The 10797-nt window shown below is 40.8% G+C and overlaps 1 long non-coding RNA gene across 2 annotated transcripts in view; it reads right to left on the bottom strand.

Moving 5' to 3' along the window:
• Positions 1 to 2765: 2765 nt before the first annotated feature.
• LOC147349177 (uncharacterized) overlaps positions 2766 to 10797 on the bottom strand; it is a 42453-nt gene continuing 34421 nt past the window's right edge. For both annotated transcript variants that reach the window (XR_015149494.1, XR_015149493.1), the window contains one exon: positions 2766 to 3322. This is a non-coding gene — a long non-coding RNA (uncharacterized LOC147349177). The remainder of the gene's footprint in view (positions 3323 to 10797) is intronic.

Here is a 10797-nt window from a genome sequence, read left to right as displayed (position 1 = left end):
AGCCTGGAAAAGTTCCACCATTTAAAATTTGCTGAATTCAGGAACCTCCTTAGACTACCCTTGGACCACACCCTTGGAGACAATTATAATTCCCAAGAATTAGTCATTAAATAATATAAAGCCAGATATTTATGAAAATAATTCTCATGTACCAAAAAAGTATCTAAAATTTTCTAATTGATTAGATAATAATATCATAACAGACTATAACTTATTAGGTTACCTTATCAAAGAAAAGTTTAAAAATCAAAAAAGCAAAAAACTAACCAATCATCTATATTAAGGTATCAGCATCAGAGCTGCCAAATTCAATGGGCTTTTCTCTCAGTTCAGTTCAGTTCAGTTCAGTCAGTCATGTCCGACTCTTTGTGACCCAGTGGACTGCAGCACACCAGGCTTCCCTGTCCATCACCAACTCCCAAAGCTTGCTAAAACTCATGTCCACTGAATCAGTGATGCCATCCAACCATCTCATCCTCTGTCGTCCCCTTCTCCTCCTGCCTTCAATCTTTCCCATATCAGGGTCTTTTCAAATGAGTCAACTCTTTACATCAAATGGCCAAAGTATTGGAGCTTCAGCTTCAGCATCAGTCCTTCCAATGAATATTCAGGATGGATTTCCTTTAGGATGGACTGGTAGGATCTCCTTGCAGTCCAAGGGACTCTCAAGAGTCTTCTCCAGCACAATTCAAAAATATCAATTCTTCAGCAATCAGCCTTCATTATGGCCCAACTTTTACATTCGTACATGACTACTAGAAAAACCATAGCTTTGACTATATTGACCTTTATTGGCAATGTGATGTCTCTGCTGTTTAATATGCTGTCTAGGTTTGTCACCACTTCCCTTCCAAGGAGCAAGCATCTTTTAATTTCATGACTCCAGTCACCATTTGCAGTGATTTTGGAGCCCAAGAAAATAAAATCTGTCACTGCTTCCACTTTTTCCCCTTCTATTTGCCATGAAGTGATGGGACTAGATGCCATGATCTTAGTTTTTTAATGTTGAGCTTTAAGCCAGCTTTGTCATCCTTCTCTTTTACCCTCATCAAGAGGCTCTTTAGTCCCAAGGGTTATTCCTGGGCACCCTCCTCTGTTTTCATTCTCTAAGTGACCCCATCAATTTTGATAGGTTCATAGACTGTGTGTTTTGTGACTCTCAAATTTATATCTTTAGCTCAAATCTTTTTCTCCCTAGACTCAGACAAAAGCAGGCCATTTGAAACCTTTACCCGAAGGTCTTACAGACATTCCAAACTCAACATATTCAATATGGGAGTTTTCACCATCTTAATTATCAGTTGAGCAAGATGGCACCAGCATCCCATCCAGTTACTAAAGCCAGAAACCAAAGAATTGAATTCCCCACTTTCTCTCATGCTTTTCAACCGAAAATACATCTTGACTCTATCCACACATCTTTTGTTCCTCTGTGCCAGTAGCATACTAGGTGACCATTATCTCTTAGCTAGATTACTGCAAACTGCCTCCTCCTTACTCTCCCTTCTACCATTCCCCCACCTCAACCCACGAGACACACAGAAGCAAAACCAATCCCAGCATATACTTTGAAGCAGCCATTTCCTTTCTTAATCCCCTTCCATGGTTTTTTGTTTCACATGGAATAAACCTTCCCACAATGTCTTTTAAAATCCAATCCCACCTATGTCTTCATTACTCTCCATCTTTCTCTAAGACCTTCAGCTACTCCCACTGTATTTCCTCAAACTCTTCTCCATGTCAGGATGTTTGCATATACTAGACGTGTGAATAGATTCCATATATATTTTTGAAGATGAGTTTAAGGACATGAGAAAAAGGGGAGGTTCAAGGGTAACCCCTTATTGGCCCTCCTTAAACTCTTCATATGACTCTCCATGTGGCTAACTCCTTCTCATCCTTTGTATCTCAGCCAGCCCTGAACCCCATTGAGCTCAATCGTATAGTCACTCTGAATATCTCCCATCACTCTGTATCCCTTCCATCAGGATTGGTAGAACTTCCAACATAGAAGCAAATACAGACTGAGTAAAGGCTCTACCAAGTGATGTAGGACAGTGAACCTCAGGTCACTGTTGTAGCAGGTATGAAGGGAAGAGACATAAACAAGGCAGTAACTCCCAAAATGAGACTATACTTGTTATACAACTGCATACAGTTCTGAATTTTGGTTCTAAATTCCCAATCTGCCCAAAATAGATCATTTAATCTATTTTGTTTTGATAAACACAGTCAAATATAAGAATTTTTTAAAATCACTTTTAGTTTAAAACTTTATTCTTCTCTTTCAATAAAATTCAAGTACTACCTCAGTACTCGAAGATCATAGCATCCAGTCCCATCACTACATGGCTAATAGATGGGGAAATAATGGAAACAGTGAAAGACTTTATTTTGGGGGGCTCCAAAATCACTGCAGATGGTGACTTCAGTCATGAAATTAAAAGATGCTGCTCCTTGAAAGAAAAGCTATGACCAACCTAGACAGCATATTGAAAGCAGAGACATTGCTTTGCCGACAAAGGTCCAGATAGTCAAAGCTATGGTTTTTTCAATAGTTATGCACAGATGTGAGAGTTGGACCATAAAGAAAGCTGAGCACCTAAGAATTGATGCTTTTAAACTATGCTGTTGGAGAAGACTCTTGAGAGTCGCCTGGATTGAAACCACTATTTAAAATCTGAAACCAACAGAGCAATGATAAATGTGATGCTTATTTAAAAAGTAATGAAAGGCAATGTTGGTCAAGGAGAGCAAACTTCTGATCATGTAGAACACTTGTGAAAAATCTTTAATGATTACAGAAGTAAGAGTAAGTTGAAAGTCTTAGAAGTATGTTTTGTATTGATTACAGAGGAAGGAATTTTATGTCAGTCTTAGACGTTCACTATTACCCATTAGCAATCATTGTCACTAATCAATCAGACAGACTTAAAAGTACTTTTAACCCTAACCTTAACCCTGGCAATAGAACTGTCAGTCTTTTTCAAGGAGTAAGGAGATATTTTTTTACTCTCGATCCCTTTTTGATCCTCTCTCAGACAAAGCTGCAGGAAAGATCATCAAGATTGTCCAAATCTTTTTCATTGTTCTTGATTCCCTTGAAAGTTGATGTTTAATTTGAGAAGGCCTGATTTTCAGTTTGAGTGTTTCTCAGCATGATTTTACCTCTAGTAGGCTTTGTATCCAGAGAAGGCAATGGCAACCCACTCTTGCTGGAGAATCCCAGGGACAGGGGAGCCTGGTGGGCTGCCGTCTACGGGGTCACACAGAGTCGGACACGACTGAAGCAACTTAGCAGCAGCAGCAGGCTTTGTATCATCTGTTAGGAGATTGATACATGGAAGAATTTAAGACTCTGAATAATAAACATGACATAACTGTGAAAAAAAAAAAAACCAAGAATAAAATACTATAAGAAGGTATCTACAACCATGACCTAAGATTTCCCAGATTGTCCCAAGAAAACAAGGCTCAACAGTTCCTTAAAGTCCACCTTAGATGATCAGGTTGCTTTTTTCTTGTTTTATTTGACTGCATCGGGTCTTAGTTGCAGTATGTCGGATCTTTGTTATGACAATCAAGATCTTTCATTGGCTTGCGGGCTTCTCTCTAGTTGCAGCACGAGGACTTAGTTGCCTCACAGCACGTGGGATCTTAGTTTCCCGACCAGGGATCAAACCCATGTGCACTGGAAGATGAATTCTTAACCACTAGACCACCAGGGAAGTCCCCCCCTCAGATTGCCTTGAAGTTTTGCTTAGATACGGATTGTTTCACCACTCCCATGCCTGGTTAATCTATGTAAAAAATGAATTATTAGTAATTCCCGACAAACAAACAAACAAACAGGCAAGGCTATTATTTCATCTGTAATAATATGGGCTAAGCAACTTAAGTGTTTATTCTGCAATATTACAAGATTGGGGACAAATTTTCAGACTATTTAGATTATTCAACTCCTATGAATGGAATTGTTATCCCCCAAAAGATTCTTCGGTGAGTTATTATCCCTAATAAAGTTTTATCTCTCTAGACATTTCTAAGAAGATATAGTCCATTGAAGCATAGACTAGTCATTCAGTAGGAATGATCTAATTACTCCATAGAACAATCAGCCAAGTACTCAATCAATATTAAAATGCCTGATTGTGACACAGGTGAAAAAATCCAATAGCTGATAATGAGATGCCTGCAACTTTATTATAATTGAAGTCTTAATGCCATTGAGTTTATCATTACAGTCACTTTTATATATCCCAAGGATATCTGCAGCCTCCTTTTCCAGTACAAGGACAGTTTCCTTTATTTATATATTGTCTAAAAAGGATGATCATCATGGGTAGGGAAAATGTAACACATATTTATACTATTCTTTAAATTGACTGTAGTAGCAATATCTTGGGAGAGCTGAACTATAGAATTACAGTAATAACCATTCCTAGACTCATGTATGTTACTACTGTAGTGAGAGAACTATGATAAACTAAGTCATAAGTGTATAACCTTAAACTAGTAAAGAATAAAAATATGACATAATTTGTTATTAGAGGAATATAGCAATAGAGATACAAATGTTCCAGTGTACCAGCCCCAACCTCTGGCAGTTTGGGCCACACCCAGTAAGGAAGGAGTAACAATTTGGAATGTTAAAATTGATGAGTCCCCAAGGGTAAGGCAGTATGACTGATGTCCTGAGACTAGTCCCCCCAACCCTGAGCTGTATTCTCAGGAGCCTTGAAGTGAATAACCCCAAAATGGTCACTCTTGTCTCAGAGGTGAGTGGAGAAAAGCACACTGAAAATATTCAGCCTTGTTGGTTGAGAGGCTAATAGCTTTCTTCAAAGGTATTTTGGTTTGGCCCCAGAAATAGCAAAAATTATCAGTAATGAATGGAATGGGCCATTAAATATTTCAAATACTTCCTAAAGAATGGATCATGAGGGCACTTGTTCCTGCCACTTTGGCCACCTCATGCAAAGAGTTGACTCATTGGAAAAGACTCTGATGCTGGGAAGGATTGGGGGCAGGAGAAGGGGACGACAGAGGATGAGATGGCTGGATGGCATTGCTGACTCAATGGACATGAGTTTGGGTGAACTCCGGGAGTTGGTGATGGACAGGGAGGCCTGGCGTGCTGCAATTCATGGGGTCGCAAAGAGTCGGACACGACTGAGCAACTAAACTGAACTGAACAGAAACATCACTCATTTATACACTCATATCCATGATTCCTGCCCCTCCCCTACTCTTCTCTACTCATGACAATATTTAACAAGGAATTAAAAAAAACTGTGCTTGAAACCTTTCCTCCTAAAACCATGAACTTTTTTAGCCTAGAAGTAGAGTGTTTACAGCCTGTGTTTCCAGGTGACCTATGTCTATCTGAATGCACCAGAGGGGAAATATCTTTAGATTATAAGTAAGAGAATTTGATAAGATGACACCTAGGTGCCTAGAGTCATACTTTGAAATACTTTCCTATCACTTACAAGTTGTCACTAAGAATGAAGTCACCAGCTTCACTTTCTATTTCCTGATACCATACTCAATGACCTCTGCTGTAGGGAAAGTGACAAAGGGCCAGAAGAGTGTAGTCTCATCCGTGCAGCTTATGTGACAGCTATTGGGATCAAGACCAAGTGAAATTGCTCAGTCGTGTCCAACTGTTTGCAACCCCATGGACTGTAGCCCACCACACTCCTCCGTCCATGGGATTTTTCCAGGCACGAGTACTGGAGTGGGTTGCCAAATCCTTCTCCAGAGGACCTTCCCAACCCAGGGATCAAACCCGGGTCTCCTGCATTGTAGGCAGATGCTTTACTGTCTGAGCCACAAGGGAACCCCCCACCCACCACCCACCCACCCACACACCACCCACCCATGCAGCACCCACACACACCACAGACACCCCACACATGCTGCCCACACCCCACCCACCCACACACCACACACAACCACACCCACACCACACACAACCACACCCACACCACACACAACCACACCCACACCACATTGGGATAATTCAACATAAATGTGAGGACAAAATGGCCCTTAGGAGAAGGACCTGGCTCCACAGATGAGAGCTTGAGTCTTGCCACAGGGTTAGAGAAAATGGTGAAGTTACTTGAATGAGGACTTGACATTTGGAGATTCATCAGTTGGAATCCCTTTTTCACTTCCCAAAGCACAACCAAAGATGTGGGGAGGGCTAACAGGTTGATGCTTTCCAATACTCTTCCAACCTTTGTGAAACTTATGTAGAGGGCTCTGTTCTGTAAGACTGAGTTCTTAGTTTACTTAGCAAAGGGTACGGAAACTAGGCTGAAGCAAACAAAGCAGAAACACAACTACAGCTTCCCAGGCCTGACCAGGGTTCCAAAGCTCTCCACAATATCCAATATGATACTAATCAGTCAAATTCTTAAGAATGGTTGAAATAAACACAAAGTCACATAAAGGGACAAAAAAAAGAAGGAAAGACATTCAAAGAACAAGAGACCCTTTGAAATGGGAGACCATGCCAATGAGGCAATTTCACAGTCTTTATATGTGAAGAGCTAGTGGGTACCCTCCAGCAGACTTTAATCCAATATAGCAGCAGCATTTGAACACTGGACCCAGCTAAGAGTCCAGGGCAAAGCTAGATCACTGAGCCTGAAATGGCACTGCCCAGAATGAGGACTACCTTTAAAAAATGGGGAAAAGGAGGAGTTCCTTGGCAGTCCAGTGGTTAAGACATTATGTTTCCACTGCATAGGACATGGGTTCAATCTCTGGTCAGGGAACTAAAATCCTGCAAGATGCATGATGCAATCAAAAAATAGGGGGGAATAAAAAAAAATTGCTAAAGGATCCAGGAGGAGACCTTTCTGCCAGATGTCAGGGTTGGCCCCAGACCCTTGAAAAAGTTGCATTAAATAGAGAAGTTACACAGCTACACAATACCCTCTGCCACACTCTGACCTGTGTGTGATATGTAATATATTGCTTTAGCATGCACCGCAGGGCTTCACGTGTGACACCAGATGTGTATGACCAGCTAACAGCAAATCTGCCTTTTGCGCAGCACACTCCTCCTCCCTTCCTTCACATAGTGGTGGTGCATGGCCTTTACAGACAAGAAGCTTATACCCACAGCAAACAAGAGCAAGGGCATGTTTTTATCCCTTGACGTAGACTTGAGTCTTAAGAAGGCTTCTTTCTTCTTGGGCACACTATAGGGCACATATTTTTTCCATAAATTCCATAAACAATAACCAAAGAGAAATAAAGCAAGCAGTCAGTTACTTTGCTTATAGAACTCAATTACTTTTTGTGAAAGCAAACAGTGAGCACCTACTTTTTGCCAAGCATTTTAGGAAGCCTTCTTTTAAACAGTATCAATCTGAAAATCAGATGGTACTTCCAACTAAAATCCCCCAGGATTTTGTTGTTTTAGAACTGAAAGTACTAGAAGATGTTTAGAACAGATGGTCTAAAAAGGATATCTGAATTGGGTATTCCCAAGAAGGAGAATGTGATTGCTCTTATTGCTGCTTGCCTAAAACATCACAGTAAATTCCTAATTGGTGTCCCTACCTCCTATCCACTGTCTCCTCTCAGAGCCATGTTCCCAAGCTGTCAGAGCCATCTTCCTAAAAAATCAATATTAGCATTTCACTTTCTCCTTTTTTCTTCCCTCAATAATCTTTCATAAAGTCCAAACTTGTTATAGTGAATCTCACAAGCCTTTTATCACCTAGTTCTGACACCTTTTTCCAGTCTAATCCCCTCTCCTGCAAAGGCTAGAATATCTTCCTAACCTACAAATGAGAAGAAGTTTAGAGAATGCTATTAATCTTTTTATATTTTAATATCGTCTGTGGCACTGGGACAATAATATAGTAGCTCTTTCCCAGAAACAGTCTTATAAAAACCCCAAAGGAACCCAATGGTTAGACTCTGATTCAAAGTACAACTGTTAACAGAAGCATTCTCGTTGCTGTGAGCTGTAGGATTTTTCTTAAGCAAAGCTACATAGAATATTATTTGTGCCACAGTGAAGGAGATTCAGGCCAGAATTTTAAAGAGCATCATAAAATCTGCTGAGAATAAGCAGTGACCACAAACTTTAACCCAATACCTCTTTGGGTTGTGGTATTTAATGGTTCAAAAATGGACCCTGGTGTCTTACGCTGCTATTATTCTCTCTGAATGGTCCCTTTATTTGCTGGAAGAGCTATGAATAGATTTTCAAAGTAAAAATCAAATCTGGCTTGGGCTTAGAGAAAGGAGATGAGTGGATGCTACTGTCCTTTCTGGCATGCTCTCCACCTGGTCTGGACCCTCTTGCTGCTCAGCGCCAGACCGGCCACTGTGTGCACCATGCATCTCGGTTCACCTTGTCTCGCTGCCTCACATTCTCTCAGTGACTCACATTCTCTCAGTACCTACTCCCAACTAAAGGCTGATTGAGTTGTTGGTCCCAAGTATTCCGCTGTTGTAGGATTAAACATCCGCACCATGTGACATGTCACTTTGTATGACCTCCCACTCTGGGTAAAATATACTTTCCTGCCCCTTTGATACTGGCTTTGCTCTGGTCACGGGATGTTAGTGGACATGACATGAGCAGAGACCTTAATTGTACTTGCATAGTTTGGCTTGTATTTTTGTGCTCCATGAGGAAAATAATGTCCCCAGGTAGCAGCTGGTCCAAGGAGAATGAGAAAACTGGGGTGTATGTAAATGCAACTGATCCCGGCCAAATCCAGCAAAGCCCCAGGCAACCCACAGCCCATGAGCAAAAGTATATAAATGTCTGTCTTTGTAAAACCCTGAGTTTTTGAGATGGTTGTTACTCAGAATTATTGTGATAAGAACTGAATAATACCCTATCTAATAAATCCAATATTGCCTTGTATAGTCAGACTTTTATCTATGAAATGGAAATAAGAAAAAGAACCTAACTCAAATAGTTATAGCAAGAAATAAATGAGATAAAAATTGTAAAACCCCTAGGTAGCGGCTGGCCCACAGAAAAATACATTATAGTAATTTTGAGGTTATTTGATCAATCTGTTACTTTTGCAAGTGTATTTGCATTTTCAAATATTTTCCCCAAACAGAATGATCAAATTTATAAGTTCAGCTAGGTACTCTGCCCGCTAATAAGCCACAGTGCCTGTTTGGGAAGGTCCAAAGTGGAAAAATTCAGAAAGAGCTGAGAGAAGAGACAGAAAACACATAAGAATTTACCTGGAATATTAGGGAGGCAGAAAACACTTTGGAGGGCATTCAGGTCAGTCTCCAATGAGATAAGTAGTAGCTTGACCAAAATCCTAGAACTTAGGCTCCTTTTAGCCCTCTCCTGGCTTACACAACCAAGATAAGCCTTAATAAGCTCTTCTTAGTACTAAGCATTTGCCTCCAACAAAGCTTCTAATCTGACTCACGATTCTTCAAAGTTCACCTTTGAGGGAAAGATTACTATATCCTAGGGAAACAGAGGGCTTCCCAGGTGGCTCAGCAGTAAAGAACCTGCCTGCAATGCAGGAGATGCAGGTTCAATCTCTGGGTGAGGAAGATCCCCTGGAGAACGAAATGGCAACCCACTTCAGTATTCTTGCCTGGAAAATTTTATGGACAGAGGAGCCTGATGGGCTGCAGTCCATGGGGTTGCAAGAGTCCCACATGACTAAGTGACAACCACCACCATAGGAACATAGAGGGACTTGGTTAGAATTAACACTGATTCCTCCAGCTCCCTTTCTAAAGAAATCTATTTCTTTCACTAAGTTCTGTCAAAGCCAAAATGCTTCCCACAAAAATCTCATCCTTTTCTCTAAGTACTTAAATGATTTGAACAAAACCACTTTATGCTCACTCAATAGTTTTACCTACAGCATTTTAAAATAGGACAGCACTTTAACCCAGAGAAATGGATATCTGATGGTGAACTTGGAAGCATGGCAGCAAGTGAATAGTGGAGAGAGATTTGAGGGGGAGAAGATTTATAAGGTCCTGAAGATCATAGCAAATATTCATTCATTTATTTCATCTAGTGACCAAGCCAACCATGGTGGCTGAATCAGGACAAATGTACGGAAGGATTTCAAGAACCTGAAAACATATGCTGTGCTTCTTTCTCTTGTTGGTGGGAATGCAAACTAGTACAGCCACTATGGAGAACAGTGTGGAGATTCCTTAAAAAACTGGAAATAGAACTGCCTTATGATCCAGCAATCCCACTGCTGGGCATACGCACTGAGGAAACCAGAAGGGAAAGAGACACATGTACCCCAATGTTCATCGCAGCACTGTTTATAATAGCCAGGACATGGAAGCAACCTAGATGTCCATCAGCAGATGAATGGATAAGAAAGCTGTGGTATATATACACAATGGAGTATTACTCAGCCATTAAAAAGAATACATTTTAATCAGTTCTAATGAGGTGGATGAAACTGGAACCTATTATACAGAGTGAAGTAAGCCAGAAAGAAAAACACCAATACAGTATACTAACACATATATATGGAATTTAGAAAGATGGTAACAATAACCCTGTATACGAGACAGCAAAAGAGACACTGATGTATAGATCAGTCTTATGGACTCTGTGGGAGAGGGAGAGGGTGGGGAGATCTGGGAGAATGGCATTGAAACATGTATAATATCATGTATGAAATGAGTCGCCAGTCCAGGTTCGATGCACGATACTGGATGCTTGGGGCTGGTGCACTGGGATGACCCAGAGGGAGGGTATGGGGAGGGAGGAGGGAGGAGGGTTCAGGATGGGGAGCACGGGCATAC

This window comes from Bos grunniens, chromosome 21, assembly GCF_055505025.1.
Source record: "Bos grunniens cultivar Pamir isolate PY7600 chromosome 21, Bosgru_T2T1.0, whole genome shotgun sequence".
Lineage (NCBI taxonomy): Eukaryota > Metazoa > Chordata > Mammalia > Artiodactyla > Bovidae > Bos > Bos grunniens.
The sequence above is the reverse complement of the archived record's forward strand: the minus strand, read 5'-3'. Positions and strand labels throughout refer to the sequence as shown.